The sequence below is a fragment of the Callorhinus ursinus genome, unplaced genomic scaffold (assembly GCF_003265705.2).
Source record: "Callorhinus ursinus isolate GAN/ISIS: 27379988/994484 unplaced genomic scaffold, GSC_fseal_2.0 scaffold14, whole genome shotgun sequence".
Lineage (NCBI taxonomy): Eukaryota > Metazoa > Chordata > Mammalia > Carnivora > Otariidae > Callorhinus > Callorhinus ursinus.
Window position 1 is genome coordinate 46,094,704 of NW_027397076.1, and position 14,734 is coordinate 46,109,437.

A 14,734-nucleotide genomic window follows, 5' to 3' on the forward strand; every position below is an offset into this window, starting at 1 on the left:
GTTTCAAATGGGGTCATCAGAAATGAAAAGCCATTGTCTTGATGGACAGCTGTGGGTCTTATGAGGGATTCCCTGTAGAGGATGATAGGACCTCAATAGTAGGGCCTCAGCTTTGGTCTTTTTGTTGAGGCAGATTGATCTTGAATATTCTATATATTATTCCTGCTTGGCTAAAAAGCAATAGGGAGAAGAGCACATTGGGGAAAAATGGGTCTACAGAGAACTGCTATCCTAAGGCAAAACAAAGGTCAGTGAATTGAATGAACCCAATTTTTAGGAAATGCTGCTTCTGAAGGATTAATAACCTGCAAAAATCTAGTCCAAAGGGCCCCCTCTCTCTCAACCTAGGCTGAATTTTTTTCTCCATGCCCATCTCCCCCACCTTTTTTCAGAAAGTGTTGCTGACTACTGCCTGCTGATTCATAGTTTGGGCAAGCCCAGAGTTGAGATTCCTTGAGGTAGTGCATGGTGTAAAGTAACAGGCTTTCCTGATCTCTGCTAAGATCCTTTAGGAAAGCTGGGGAGATTGAATCTTAAAAGGAGAAGCAATTTCCAGGGTTTGTGGGATTGTGCTTTTGAACTAAATGATGGAATTAGAGAAGTTCCCCTCCATTTTAGCTACTAAAAGTGCAGGGTTGGAGTACTCAAAACTACACCCATTGCAGTGTGAAACAAGTGCCTATTACAGTGCAAAGTCAGTTTGGGTGCCCTATTGTGTTCTTTCCTGAGCTAGGGCCCATTTCCTACTGCCCTCTGGTGCTAGGACTGGAGACTGCAAGAACTCTGATCTCACCATTTTGAAATCCATAAAGGCCATTTGCTGGGATGTGGTTCTTAGCTAATGACTGTTTACAAACCAGCTGGGGCTTTTGTCCTGAGGAGGAGCCTGCATCTGTAGGCTCCACCCCTGAGGCATTCAAGTTGGGTCGAAGCAGGGCGGGGACAAACATCCCAATTCAGAGGCCCCTGGGGGCTGAAGGTTGGGGAGGGGCCTTGGGATAGGTGCCAGGGGTGGAGTAGGGGCCTGTAAGTTTCCTCCCATCTGCCTATGACGTCCTTGGCACTAGTCTCTCCTGTGTCATGATCTGGACAGAAGGTGGAGCCCCTGAGCTGACTGTGCCTGGTCTTTTGCTCCCAGAAAAGCCTGGATTTGGGGAAATGCTGAGTTATGGGGGTGGGGGCATTTCCTCTAGGTCCTGACTCCAGTGGGTAAGAAGCTGGTGCAGAAAGGCCCCAGGATATGCGGTCAGCTCTTTCTGCTTTGTTTTCCCACGTTACCCAGATGCAGACCTGGTAACTGATCCTTAAGGTCGTTTGTATCCCTCCATCCCCTCCCCCACACGTTTACGTGTCTCAGTATTCATCGAGAACCTTCTCCCTCTCACTAGATGCAACTATTTATTTCCTTCCCCCTTTACCACTCTCTTCCACCACGCCTCTGGAGTGTCAACACAGATCTAACCTTCCTCCATATTTCTCCTGGTTCTGCCCTGTCCTCACCTCCTCCTCCCTCTCCACCCAGAGAAAGCCCCGCCCTTCCCTCCTCCCTCCCCACCCCAGTCTGTCACACAGGGACATCACCCTACAGCAGTTCAGGCTGTGGTTCGCAGGAAGCATACATTGGCTTTTTGATTCGTGCTAGTTCCCAGCTCACAGTTTAGGAGGATCTAACACCAGCCTTCACGTGAAGGGGGAACCAAGGGCAGTGAGGAGCTGGGTGGTCCCAGCTTTGGAGCCCTGCCAGCTGGACATGGGTAAGTATGAGGACCGGCCCCCGGGGAAGGCCTGAAGGATGCCTACCTCCCTCCCTGGCTGACTCAGCAGGGGTGGGGCCTAACCTTTGCTCTTTTGGGGGGTGAAGAAGGGAACACGGGTCTATAGGGGCACAGGGCTCAGGTGGTGAGTCTGCGGACCAAGGGATCAAGAGCACTGACAAGCTCCGGTTCCCAGGAAGAGCCTGAGACTCTGCACCTTAGGTGGAGGCTTCCCCCCCCACCTCACCGTCCCACCCCACGCCCCAACCCCTTGCTCCTCCCCGTTTAAGCTGCTGAAATTCAAGTAATGTTTTACAGTATTCACTGCTAGCCTCCCCCCAAAAAGTAAAACCCACTTTTTGTTGCGTTGGAGGATTTTTAAGGTGCCCCTCCTCCCCTTATTTTCTCCCAGGCCTTTTAAGTCCCTGTCTTCTCTCCTCCCCCACCGCGACCCACCACCAGGTGGGGGCTGCACTGAGCAGCTGCTTCCTGTTGCCCCAGAGGTTGCTGCAAGGCTGGTGGTGGTTGGGGGAAAAGTGAAATAAAGCCGATTCTCACGGTCCCACAGCAGTCCCACTAGGGTTGCTACTGGCGGCCCCCCAAGCTCCAGTCACTAACACCGAGTGAGAAACAGGATTGAGGTTGAAAGGCCTAGGAGGTCTTCGCCCTCGTGGCTCCCTGATTCCAGAGGCTTTTAAACTTGGGTAGTGCTGGGGGAAGGAGGCTGTGCCTTTCCACAGCTGTAGGGAATGGGGCCTTGTGGAGCTGAAAACCAGGGAACCTGTTCGCCTAGCAGGGTCGCTGTGCGTTACCCCCAGCAGCCGCGGCCTTCCTCCGGCACCCCCACTCCTCCTTGGCGTCCTTGGGACTCTTCTTTGTGAGGAGATCTTTGCCGGAGTCCCGAGAGCGCGGGCGGAGCTCTCTTCCAAGTCCTGCAGTTCGGACCCACCACCCTCCCCCACTTCACCAGAGAAGTTTGTCGTCTTCCTGGGATCTCCTCTCTTCCTCCATCTGGGATCCTTCCTGGTTCTGGCCCCTAGGAGACGCCACCCGCTTCCCCCTCCCCCAGCGGATTCTTCGCGATAACCTTACCCAAGCGCTTGTCCCTACCCCAGTAGTTCCTGCCCCTTTAAGTGCCACCCCCCACCCCCTCCAACACTCCGCCGGCGGCCCAGGGCTGGGGGAGGAGGCGCCGCCGCCACCCGGCTCGGGCCACCTGCACCGCCGCCGCCGCCCGCGGCCCGGCCCTGCTCCAGGTGAGGCCCGGCACCCCCGCCCCGGACCAGAGTCCCCGGGCAGGGCCGCTCCTGTGGTCCCCTGCCCCGGGGATACCCGCTGCCCGAGACTCAGGATCTGACTCTCCCCCTGCGGGAGCTGCCCTTCCTCTCTCCCCCGCACTATCTACTCGCCCATTTCTCCCCTGTCCTCTGCGACCGGAATCCGGAGGCTTCTCACGCCTCTCCGCCAACCTCTCCCGAGTACCCCTCCCATTCTAGACCCAGGATCTCCCCCTCCCCCGCGCCTTCCTCGCCAGAAAATTCTCCCGCGGTCTGGGTTTCGCCTCCTCCCCTCTGGATCCAGAGCTTTCCCACGCCATCCTAACCTCCAATGGGAGGGGGAATAACCGCCACCCCAACTCCTCTCCCTTCCCCGTAGTAAGTGGGGGTTGGAGGTTTAGCATAGCCTATAGACACTTTCGGGCCTTGCTCCGTTTAGACCTTCAAGTTCAACTAAGCCCCATCTAAAGCTTCTCTATAAGGCTCTCACCCCACCCCACCTCTCCTGGAGTTTGGGGGTCAGACCTCAGCACCCGCTGAGCAGCCCTGGTCGGAAAGCCCCTCTTCTTGGACCTGGGGTGGGCCGGTCCAGCTTAGGAACACTCCTACTCCAGAGTCAGGGAATGGAGCGGGGAGGGGGGCACATAAGGGTCTGTTGGGAGATAGTGGGTGAGGGGCTGGAACTCAGCCTCTAAAGGTGTTCGGGTGCTGGGAGAAGAGAGGGAATCTTAACCTTCTCTGCTCAGATGCAAAGGGGGTCCCCACTCCTGAGGCCTTTCTCCTGCTGTCGCATCTAAGACTACCATGGAGAAGCTCATTGGGGAGTTTGAAACAGGTCTGTGGGTGAATCTGAGGGGGCACATACCAACTTGGAGAGGAGGAGGGTTTATGGTCCTTTTGATGTGTTATAGGAGAATCTAGCCTCCCCAAAATATAGAGGGGGAGGAGGCTATTTTGGAGGAACCTGGAGAGGGAAGGGAGCAAGTTGGAATGGTTAGGGGGTTATATCCTACTAGACCCTATTAACACTATAAACCATTCAGCCAGGGAGGACAGGGAAAATCTTTAATAATTACCTCACCTCTACTGAGGAATTCCCCCTCCAAGTCCAGCTGTGCCCCTAGCTCTGCCCCTTTTCTCATGCTTTCATCCTTCCCCCTCTCAATCCTCCACTCCAGAATGAGGGGACAGGGTGTCTGGATTTGTTTCAGACTCTTGAGTCATGTTCCATGGCCTGGAAGAGAGCTGAGTGGAGGAGAGGGGTGGTCCGCTGTGGTGTTGGGGGTGAATTCCAGGAGTATCTGGAGGGGGAGAGGGAGGGAGAGTGGGAGGTAAAGGGATGCAAACGAATCCCCTTCTTTCTCCCTTTCTCTTTCTAACCCCCTCCCAGCCCCAGCCATCTGGCTTCAGAGTGGAGCCAGGCACTGTGGCAGCTGACCCCAGAGTCAGGGTGGTGCAGCAGAAACACAGGGAGGGTGAGAAAGGGGGAGCAGGTGCTAATTTCTCCCTTCTCATTTTCTTCATTATCCGCCCACTGGCCTGGCTTGAGAGAGGTTCAGAGTATTCAGTCACAAGTGGCTGAAAAGATGACCATTTGCCCCTTCTTCCCCTTTCTAGTAGCTTCCTAAAGGGTGATGGGGTGGGTGATTGGCCACATCTGATGGGACTGAGGAATGTTTGGGGACATATGGGGTCAGTCTGCCCTCTGTCGTCTGGATGGGGGGAGAAGCACAGCTGCTGCCTGGGGTGGCTTCTGACTAGAAGTAAATACCCAGCTGTTGGGCATATTGACACCCTGCCCTCATCCTTGCTCAAAGAACAAGGAAGATCTCTGGTTAGATGGGATGAGGAGGTGGTCTCTTTCAGGGAGAAAGGTAATTGAAGTCTTTCTGCACCAGATGGGAAGAACGGATCCTGCCCCACTTTCATTTCTAATCCCAGGTGGCCCTCCTATCCAACACCCCTCTTCCCTACCGCTCCTGGCTGGGATAGTCCTAGAGGTTTCCCTGGAGACTAGGCCTTGGGCTCGGAAGGGGTGGGGAGAGTCAGTGGGGCACAGGAGTAACCGGCTCTTCCGGAGCGTAGTGGAGCCAGCGGGTGGGTGTGTGTGGGTGTGTGGTGGTGGGGGAAGGGGCGTGGCTACACCCGTCTGACGGGCGCAGGCTCCTCCCCTGCCTCGCGTCTCTTGACTGGCCAGCTCTACGATTGGGGGCGGGAGGGAGGACGATTATCCCTCGTCTGCCCTGGAAAAGGGAACAGAAAAAAGAGATACTAGTTCTTTTCCCTGGCCCTTTAGGAAGCCACTTTCAATCCCTGAGCTCTTCATCTCCCTTTATTATATTTTATTTTGGAGAAGGTGGGGAATTCCTTAGCTGAAGTTTGCTCGATCCCTGCTTTCTCCAGAAGGAAGGACCCGTATCCCCTGAGTGTGGCCCCCACTTAACTCAGAAACTTAAGGTCAGTAGGCTGTTAGGGTCTTTATTTTTTTCTCAGTGGTGACCTATAGATCTGTTACTTAGGGAGGAGAGAAGGGTTTTGATTTATACCTGTCTACTCCTTCCCCTGGTAATCTACTTTTCTCAGGAACGGGAGAGAAACCCTTCTAACCCTCTTAGCCTCTTCCTTCTGGCCCACACACTTTAAGGCTTTGCTGAAGCTCGCTTCTTCATTAGCTTCTCTGAGCCATTTGTAGTGCGGAGTAGGTCTGTTCGCAAAATTGAGGAAGAGCCCCACTCCTCTGTGGAGTAAGGAAACCCAATCCAGACTGATGTATTTGGCCCTGCCTTGCCCTGTCCCCATCCAGTTTTCAGATTTTCTTCCTCTCCAGACCCCCAAAGGGAAAGGTGTTTGTTGACCCTTCAACCTGCCAGAGTTTCATTATCCACACTCTGTTCCTCTTCCAGAATATTCAGCCTGAGTTTTGCAATTGTTTGTAGAACTGCATCGCATTGAATAGGAATTATCTTGAAGCCTGCAAAGTCTGTTGAGTTACAGACCTGGTTTCTAGTCACATTTTATCCACTATTTGACCTTGAACAAGTCTGTTAACCTCTCTGGGCCTTAATTTCTTCATCTGCCAAACCAGAGCAGGTTGAGCTAGAAATTTTCTAAATTCTAACATTATGTATATAGACACTGTTTTCCATCGTGGGGCCCACAATAGACATTTTAGATGAGAGCCAAACTCTAGTTCTCTGCTAGTTTTTTCTTTCCTGTTCTCAGATTTCACACAGTCATTTAGCCCTATCAAAAAAAGTATTGGGGGGGGCGCCTGGGTGGCTCAGTCTTAAGCGTCTGCCTTCGGCTCGGGTCATGATCCCAGGGTCCTGGGATCGAGCCCCCCATCCGGCTCCCCGCTCAGCGGGAAGCCTGCTTCTCCCTCTCCCACTCCCCCTGCCTGTGTTCCCTCTCTCGCTGTGTCTCTCTATGTCAAACAAATAAAAATCTCTTAAAAAAATAAGTATTGGGGTTATAGAATAGGTGGACATTTGGGACATCTTATTTGCTGTGTCAGTTTTGGCTAATCCCCTGCCACTCTGACCAGGTGTAGGCTAAACTCAGGTCTTCCTTGTCCGGTTCCAGAGCCGAGCTTCCTTTTCCTATGCACAGGAATCTTCCCGACCCCCAGAACCCTGCAGATGTCGCTGGGAAAGTGGTGATCCAGCAGGAGGAGGCGGCCCCCACGGGACAGAGGTGAGTGGGCAGCAGATCCTGCAGGCCCTTGCCTTTCTCCACCCCTTTTCAGTACTGAACTTTCTTGACTAACCTTTCCGCTTCTACACTTCCACCTTCTAACTACCCAGCCTGGGAAATAACTGCCCTTGAAATTTTCACCTCCACCTCTACCCCCACCCCTGTTAGGGGAATGGCACATGCCTTGGTCCTAAAATTTTGGTCTAGTCTTTTAGGGTAACCTTTGGGATCATGACACGCCTTTCAGTTTGCTCAGTGTGAAACAGGACTACCGGCCACAATGAGACTAGGCAGAGGGAGCTGTCGGGTAGGCTAGGGGACACCGCGGCGCTAGGACCCATATCCGGGTCGGGGGAGCGAAGATGCCCGGCGCTAGGACCCGGTGATGGAGGCCGAGGAGGGCGGCTCTCTCTCGGCCGCAGCTTCCCCGCCCCCTCCGGCTTCGGCTCACTCCTCCCCCGCCGGCCATGTTGGCTCCGCTCGGGCCCCGCGGTTGAGCCGCGTCCCCCTCCCCCCTCCCGGACCCCAGACCCCCTCCCCCGCGGTTCCCCTCCCCTCCTGGCGCCCGGAGCGCGGCCATGTGAACCACCCGTCCCCCGGGGAGAGACAAGCCCCGAGCCGGGCTGGACGCCGCCGCCTCAGGTCTGTTGGGTCTGTGGCTGGGGGCCTGAGGGGAGGGAGCCCCGCTTTCATCTGAGGCTTCCCTCAGGGAACAGAGGCTCCGGTGCTGCCAGGAGCCTCGCCTTGGGCGAGAAGCTGACTCGAGCTTATTTCCTGTTAGGACCCAGCCTGGGCGGGGGTCTCCCTGCCCAAGGGGCTGGGAGGAGAAGGGGGCTGGAGGGTCTGCTGAAGACCCGGGCTGGGGCGGCGGGGGCGGGAGGAGCTGTGGAGGCTCCCGGCGACGACGGCGGTGGCGGCGGCGGCGACGACGACGACGACGACGACGAGGAGGCGGAGAAGCCGCCTGGCTGGTGATGACTCCTGTGGGGGACTCGGATGGAATCCCCGGGAGGGGCTCCACCTCCTCGGGTGGGGGTAGGGACTGCCCGAGTGCGAAGGGTGGGTGAGGGGGTTCCCTGGGCGGTTTAAACACTCCGTTTGTGGGGATTGGGGCGATTTGGCAGTGGCGAGTGGAGGTAGAAAGGGTTTCCAGGGGTCTCAGGGTGTCTCCCTCGGTGAGGGGTGCACGTTCTCTTGAGCGTGGCGAGCAGGAGAGGGCCTTGCTGGAGCGGTGCTGTGCGTAGCTTGGGGCCCTCGAGGCTCGGGAGTCTCCCACTCCAGGGAGGAGGTTGATAGGGCTGATGCTGACTCCTTTGGGGGACTGGGCTTTTAGGGGCTGAAGGGAAGAATAAAGAGGGATCCCCTTGCTGGTGATCGGGATCCCCATTTCCGTGGCGGAAAAGATGATCCGGTATCATACCTTTCTTTCCTGATGTTCCCAGTTTTCAGAGGAAAGGCAATGCCAATAGCAGACATCCTTTGTAGGATTTATTGGAGTCCGAGATTTGCATCCTTCGGGGGGCGATGGGGGGGGTAGCTTCCACCTCCATCTGTACACAAACAGCCCCTCCCCCAAGCCTCCTGCAGGAAGTGGCCGGGAAATGGCAGCTGTGCGTTTGCTGCTGCGTCTCTTGTTGTTTTGAAATGTCCATTTTAATCAGATTTGGTTTCATTTTCTGAGGGCGCCTGGGCAAGCTTGGATCCTGCCAACCATGTGGTCTTGGGAGTCCTTTCGTTCGACTTTTTTTTTTTTTTTTTGTAAACTTCATTTGTCAACTGGAAGTGTAGTCACTGCAGTTGACTCACTGAATCCCCATCTACCTCCCCCCTCCTCCCACTCCAGAGCATCTCTGCCTCCCCGCCTGGATTTTTTTTTTTTTCCTTGAGCTAGAGGTCATAGAGAAGCAAACTCAGTCATCCACCAGCCCCGCTGTACTTTGAATACTAGTGATGCAAAATCACTGAGCAAAGAGAGCCGCCAGAAAGACTTGGGCTCTTTTGTGGCATGAGAGTGACTTTTTGGGGTCCTGCTTAATATACTCTTTAAGTGTATAACTTTCTGTATTGCAGAGCACCTTGTCAAGTGAGCTTGTGAGATGAAGAAGGGTAGATTCTGAGAAGTGGAAGAAGAGGGAATGGAATTTATGTGTTGGGGTAGGAATGATTTGCAGAGTGAAGGTGATGGGCTTATTCCTCACTGGTGATTCTAGCCTAAGGATAGTCCCGGTGGGAAGCCTGTTAGTTGGTGTAGGATGCTGGAGGGTTTACCTTCTGCAGAACCAGCTGATGAGAGTTAGCTGTCATGTGACTTTTCATAAAAGACATCTTCTCTGTTACCCTTCTTGGAGAGTGGTGAGCTTTTTTTCCTCTATTCTGCACAGAGTCATGTGTCTAGATTGTCCCTTTCTCCCACCTGATAACTGCAAAAGATTTCTATTATAGTATATAGTGATAGACTGTACTATGTCCCCAGGCACTTTGTTAGACACTGGGTTTGGTTAGAGGAGTTGGCGACAGGATTTTATATTTTGAGAAGTGACATATCATTCGGACTATCCTAAAAACTGCTTGCTTAAGGCTGGCGTTTTTATCTTTTTAGTATTTTCCAGTCACAAACCTCCCACCTGAATTGTAGATTCCTAGATTAGATGTCCAGGTAGGAAAAGATGGATGTATTATTATGTGACAGCAGCATCATCACAGTTAAGATAGCATCGTTGCTGTTTTCACTGGAGCTGTTGGGGTTGGTATTATGGAAGTAATAAAAACAAGTCCAATGTCATTGTCTTTTTTCTTGTCTCTGCTTGATTGGTTGGTTCTTTTGAGTTGCTTTCTGATAGGGTTGATTTGACACTGATTTTAAGTTCCCCTTTCTTCAGCCTTTGTTTACTAAGTTGGGACCTGACAGAATAGTAAATTGATTTTCCCTGTTGAAGGTTAAGAAAAGTGAAGGAAGGAAAAAGACCACTCTAAAGGAAATAGAAGGTGATTTTGAGAAAGTAGATTTTGATGCAATTTGGTACATGATTAACCAGAAAGCTGAATGAAGCAAATTTTTCCATGTCCTTCTTGTAAAATGGATGCATTTTTCTATAAGGGCAGTGGATTTCTTAATACTGAGTGTTTTGTTTTTGTTTCCTTCATAAAGGAAATAATTTTGAGGTATAGAGAGAACTACATGGGTTGACCTCAGAGTCAGTCAGAAATCTAGAATGCCCTGAGAGGCTCATCTTGCAGTCTTGTGGTTCTGGAATCAGGTGTTGCCAAGAGAGAAGCAAAGCTTGTTAGGGTGACTGTGTCTTGCTGCCATTGACCTTTCTGATTACCTCTGAAGTGGTTTGCTATATTACATTCTTTTACTGTTAAACCGTGTAGAAGTTAGTCCAATAATTGGTATGATGTTTGACCTTTTTTCTGATGTGTACAGTAAGGCAATAATGCCAAAGTTTTTATGTCTTAGGACATAGAATGAAGTATAAAACTCAGGAGGTATTTCCTGGGGCAAATAGTCTTCCTAATTTGTTTCTTGAGATATGGATGTTTTCATATTCCCCACAGCCCAAGAATAATACTTTTATCAGCATAGTTGCAGATGGGTCAGAGGACTTCATTAAAATAATCTCTGCACCCAACATGGGGTTTGAACTCAGGAGCCGGAGATCAAGAGTTGCATGCTCTACTGAGCTAGCCAGGTGCCTCCAGAAGGACTTTTTTTTTTTTTTTAACCAGCTTTTTGGTCCGTATCATTTTGAAATTTATGAAATTCTGCACAATAGAAAACCTATCTTTGATGAGCTCTGGAGATTGTTCTTAGATTGGGTTACTGGCAGTAAAAGTAGCATTGTGTTAATATGTTAATTAGTGTTTTGTCCTTCTAGTTACAGAGAATAATTAAGAGGGCATTTTACAAACTAAAAGGATAATCTAACCTTACCAAAAATTCATCAAAAAACTAAAACATGAGGGTTCTTAAGAGAAAGGTGGTCTCACGCCTTTGGTTTCCTTGGGTTGGACTCTCCATGACCTGTCTCACTAAATGGGATTCTTAACCTGCCTGCTCAGCTCAGGGTTTTTTTGGGGGGGAGGGGGGAATATCTTCTTGAAGGAAAGGGTTGAGTCTTTAAATGTTAGAACTGAAATTCTGAGAAACAGGGCTGAACGAGGGAAATAACCTTGTTACAACCTCTGGAATGTGGCTTTTACTGTCCTATAATTTCAGAGGCATTTCCATTCCTCTGACAGTGAAGTGACTAGTGAGAACTGTGGCAGAAAACCTAATCTAGATCATCATATATCCTTTATTCAGTCAACACATATTTTAAAACCTACTGTGTACCTTGAGTGTTCAGTTAAATCAAGCAAAACATTTTACAAATTTAGAGCTCAAATTTACTGCCCCTTATATTCTTAGTACTTCCTTGTTTCTAGGCCTTGTTTTCTGTAGGGGACAACTGTCTAAAATATGTCAAGATTTGGGGCCTCTCTTCCCTGTAGAAATTGTTACCTCTGTGAAGAATGAAGCTGAATTTTTGGGTTCTCTGAGCAAAAACCACAACTTTCATTGGATGAGTAAGCTGGTAGTGGCAGAAAAGATAGATTTACTCATTCATTTATCTAGGTATTTCCTTTGGTTCTTTTTATGTAGTTAGCCCTAAATTAGGTGCTGGACATACAGTGGTACAACATAATATCCAGTTGATGCTGCAGAACCTACACAGTTTGGAAGAAGTAAGAATGGAGAACAATCATCTTTGTGTTCTGAGCAGCCTAGACATGGCAGTTGTCTTTGAGTAGCCCCCCTTAGATTATGTAGTCTTTTTTCATCATTCTCCTACCTCATTGCCCTGACTATGAAAGGGGGTTAAAGAAAGCACATTTTGAGAGAATGACCCTCAGTCCGTACATGCTGTAGGCTGTCAGAGTTCCAAGGGCAGATTGTTACCAAGGCTGTCAGAATGGGCTGGAGAAGACATGGGTTGGCATTTTGAACTCTGTATTGGTAGAGGAAGACAGCTTAGCCAGGAAGGGATTTTTAGATATAAAATTCAGAACATCTGTGTAACTCCCTCAGGGTGTGGGGATAGGAACTGGGGAATGGGGCAGCTTTTTATTATAGCAAGATTTTTCACTCTTGGCACGAATGATATCTTGAGCCAGGTGATTCTTCATTGTGGTGGGCTCTCTTGTGTATTGCAGGATCATTAGAAACATCTCTAGCTTCTACTTACTAGATGCCAGTAGCATATACCTTTCAACATTATTAAATGTCCCCAGAGGCAAAATCACCCCTGGTTAGGAACCACTATATGAGAGTATGGTTCATGAATCCAGAGATGAGTAGAGTTGAGAAATATCCTTTGTAATATTCACAGTTATGGAGCTAAAACATAGTGGTATGATTTATTTACTATACAGTAAAATTTGCATTTCCTGTTTCATAAAGATAAACATTTGAAAGCTCTCCCCACCTCTTCCCTCCCCCCTCCCAAATGTAGGAACCTCTCTATTTTTGGAACTTTTGTATACTGTATGGGAAAAATGAACCAAAGAGCTACAGGTACTGCCAAAGTGTCTGGCTGGATGGTTAATGTGTCTTGTCTTTCGGGGGTTAGCGTCAGAAGTCTGAGTGTTAGGATTGGCCAGGGCACCTGCAACAGTGTTGAAATCTGTAATAGTTATTTCAACACTGTGCATTGTCAGCCTTTTTGTGTTAAAACCATGTCACAGGTCCACAGAGTAAGTAGCTCTTCAATTGGGACTGAGAAAAACAGCCTTATTTGGCCATGTGGCAAGGGCTTTACTGCTTCAAGCTTAAGGAGCAATGTCCCTCAATTCTTACAAATGAAGCATAGAGTCTCTTAGGAGATCCATTTACACACTACCGGGAGTGGGCTGGGTACTGGCCTGATTGTTCTTCCTGGTCATAAGAGCTGTCTGCTATTCTGGGGGTTGGGCGCTGACTGATTTCTTTTTTCATTTGGCCAAAATCCTATTAGTTCTAAGGGAGATACTCTCCTTTGCTTTACCTGTTCTCCTTAGTAGGAGGGAGGGCATAGATGGGAGGTCATAATTTACCTTCAGGTATTATTGTGAAAAGCATCTTGGGTAGGAAGGTTAAAATGAGATAACCCTGGGTTTATTGCTTAGAATAGCTGTCCACATTTTTGCATTGCCATAAGTGATCCCATAGTTAAGTGCATGTGAAATTAAGAGTCAAGTGTAAGGAAGTGTGGCTGGATTACCCCTAGTTTTTAGTACTGGTAATGGTTTTGGGTGGGTGGGTGTGTGTGTGTGTGTGTGTGTGTGTGTGTGTGGTTTTGTTGTTTAAGATTTTATTTATTTGAAAAAAAAGATTTTATTTATTTGAGAGCGAGAAAGGGGGGAGTGAGGAGGCAGAGGGAGAGAGAGAATCTCAAGCAGACTCTGCTCTGAGTGCCACTCAGGGCTCCATCCCACGATGCTAAGATCATGACCTGAGCCAAAATCAAGAGTCAGACGCTTAACTGACTGAGCCACCCAGGCACCCCCAGTAATGGTTTTAAATTATATTTATATTTTGATCTTTTGGGTCTGGTTATCTTTTTATCCTCCCAGGCCCTGGAGGTGGCTACTAAAATTTTTACTAATGATGAAACTGAGGCTCAGCAATGTTAAGTAACTTGTCCAGGGTCACACAGCTAATGGTAGTAGAGCTGGGATTTGAACGTAGAGCCCACTATGTTGTGCTATTTTCACTGCACAAGCACAAAGAGTATTTTATATTTCTAGGAAGCTTCTTGTAAATGAAGTGATTGTGGTTCTGATGACCCTTCAGTAGAGGCTAGTGGGAAAACAGACCTCAGGCACTAGATAACTTCCCATTCCTTTTACTTAACTGATTTCTGTGAGCCATCCATTTATTCTTATTAGTATGTAATTTATGAGACCGGAAATGCTATGCTTTCCCAGAGTAGCAGAGAGGAGAAGGTCACTAGTTTCCTCATAGATTCAAATAGAAAATGGAAAAATGAACTGTGGCCTGTCATTGAATGGTAGGATATAGTTTGGTGCACATAGGAGAGAAGGTGTATATGTCCCACACACATGGGAGGTGTAGCTGTGCATAAAACTGGGGGAGGGAAGAGGTGGGGATCAGATGAGATTGGCTCTCCAGGAATAGCATTTCTGGGACTTCCGAAATGAATTATTGCATGTCCTCTTTACTCTGTGATGTAAGCTTTGGAAGGAGCCTAACTTAGAGGATTAGGGAATGAACTTTCCTCCTTGATGTCTTTCATTTCAGAAGCTTATTATTCCAGGATACTTATTTTTCAGACCCCTTATTACTTAGGAGTGGCCCTTGTAGGAAAATCCTCCGAGATCCTGAGGTCTTTCTCTGTAGAAATCCAGTTTCTTTGATGCTCAGCAGGTTTAGCTCTGCTGCTTATTTTAGAGTGAAGATGGGAAATCAATCGATCCTAAAAACTTTTTCCCCTTATGTCAACAAAATATGAATTGCTTTTGTTTTTTTAATTTCACTTAAAATTGATAAAGGTAAAGACAGGATATTTAGCCTAGAAAATCTTATAGCTATCAGTGTCATAAATACAGAGTTTTATATATATATTTTTTTTTTTTAATTTTATTTATTTGACAGAGAGAGAGAACACAAGCAGAGGGAGCGGTAGAGGGAGAAGCAGGCTTCCCGCAGAGCAGGGAGCCTGGTGCGGGGCACGATCCCAGGACTCTGGGATCATGACATGAGCCAAAGGCAGACGCTTAACGACTGAGCCACCCAGACGCCCCAGAGTTTATATTTCATGTTCGGAACACCTAATGTGTCTAGTTTGTATTATCTAGCATATTTAGGAACATGATTTTTTTTTTAATTTTTTTTAAGATTTTATTTATTTGCGAGAGAGAGAATGAGAGACAGAGGGCATGAGAGGGAGGAGGGTCAGAGGGAGAAGCAGACTCCCTGCTAAGCAGGGAGCCTGATGTGGGACTCGATCCCAGGACTCCAGGATCATG

The 14,734-nt window shown here is 49.1% G+C and overlaps 1 protein-coding gene across 6 annotated transcripts in view; it reads left to right on the forward strand.

Moving 5' to 3' along the window:
- Positions 1-1,576: 1,576 nt before the first annotated feature.
- BAZ2A (bromodomain adjacent to zinc finger domain 2A) overlaps positions 1,577-14,734 on the forward strand; it is a 34,446-nt gene continuing 21,288 nt past the window's right edge. For 3 of the 6 annotated variants that reach the window (XM_025883199.2, XM_025883201.2, XM_025883202.2), the window contains exon 1: positions 7,741-7,759. The gene's annotated coding sequence lies outside the window, so the exon portion shown is untranslated. Of the gene's footprint in view, positions 1,755-6,640; positions 6,725-6,781; positions 7,367-7,583; positions 7,696-7,740; positions 7,760-14,734 lie in introns of those variants that run through there. The other 3 variants (XM_025883203.2, XM_025883204.2, XM_073900812.1) reach the window with 3 other exon arrangements.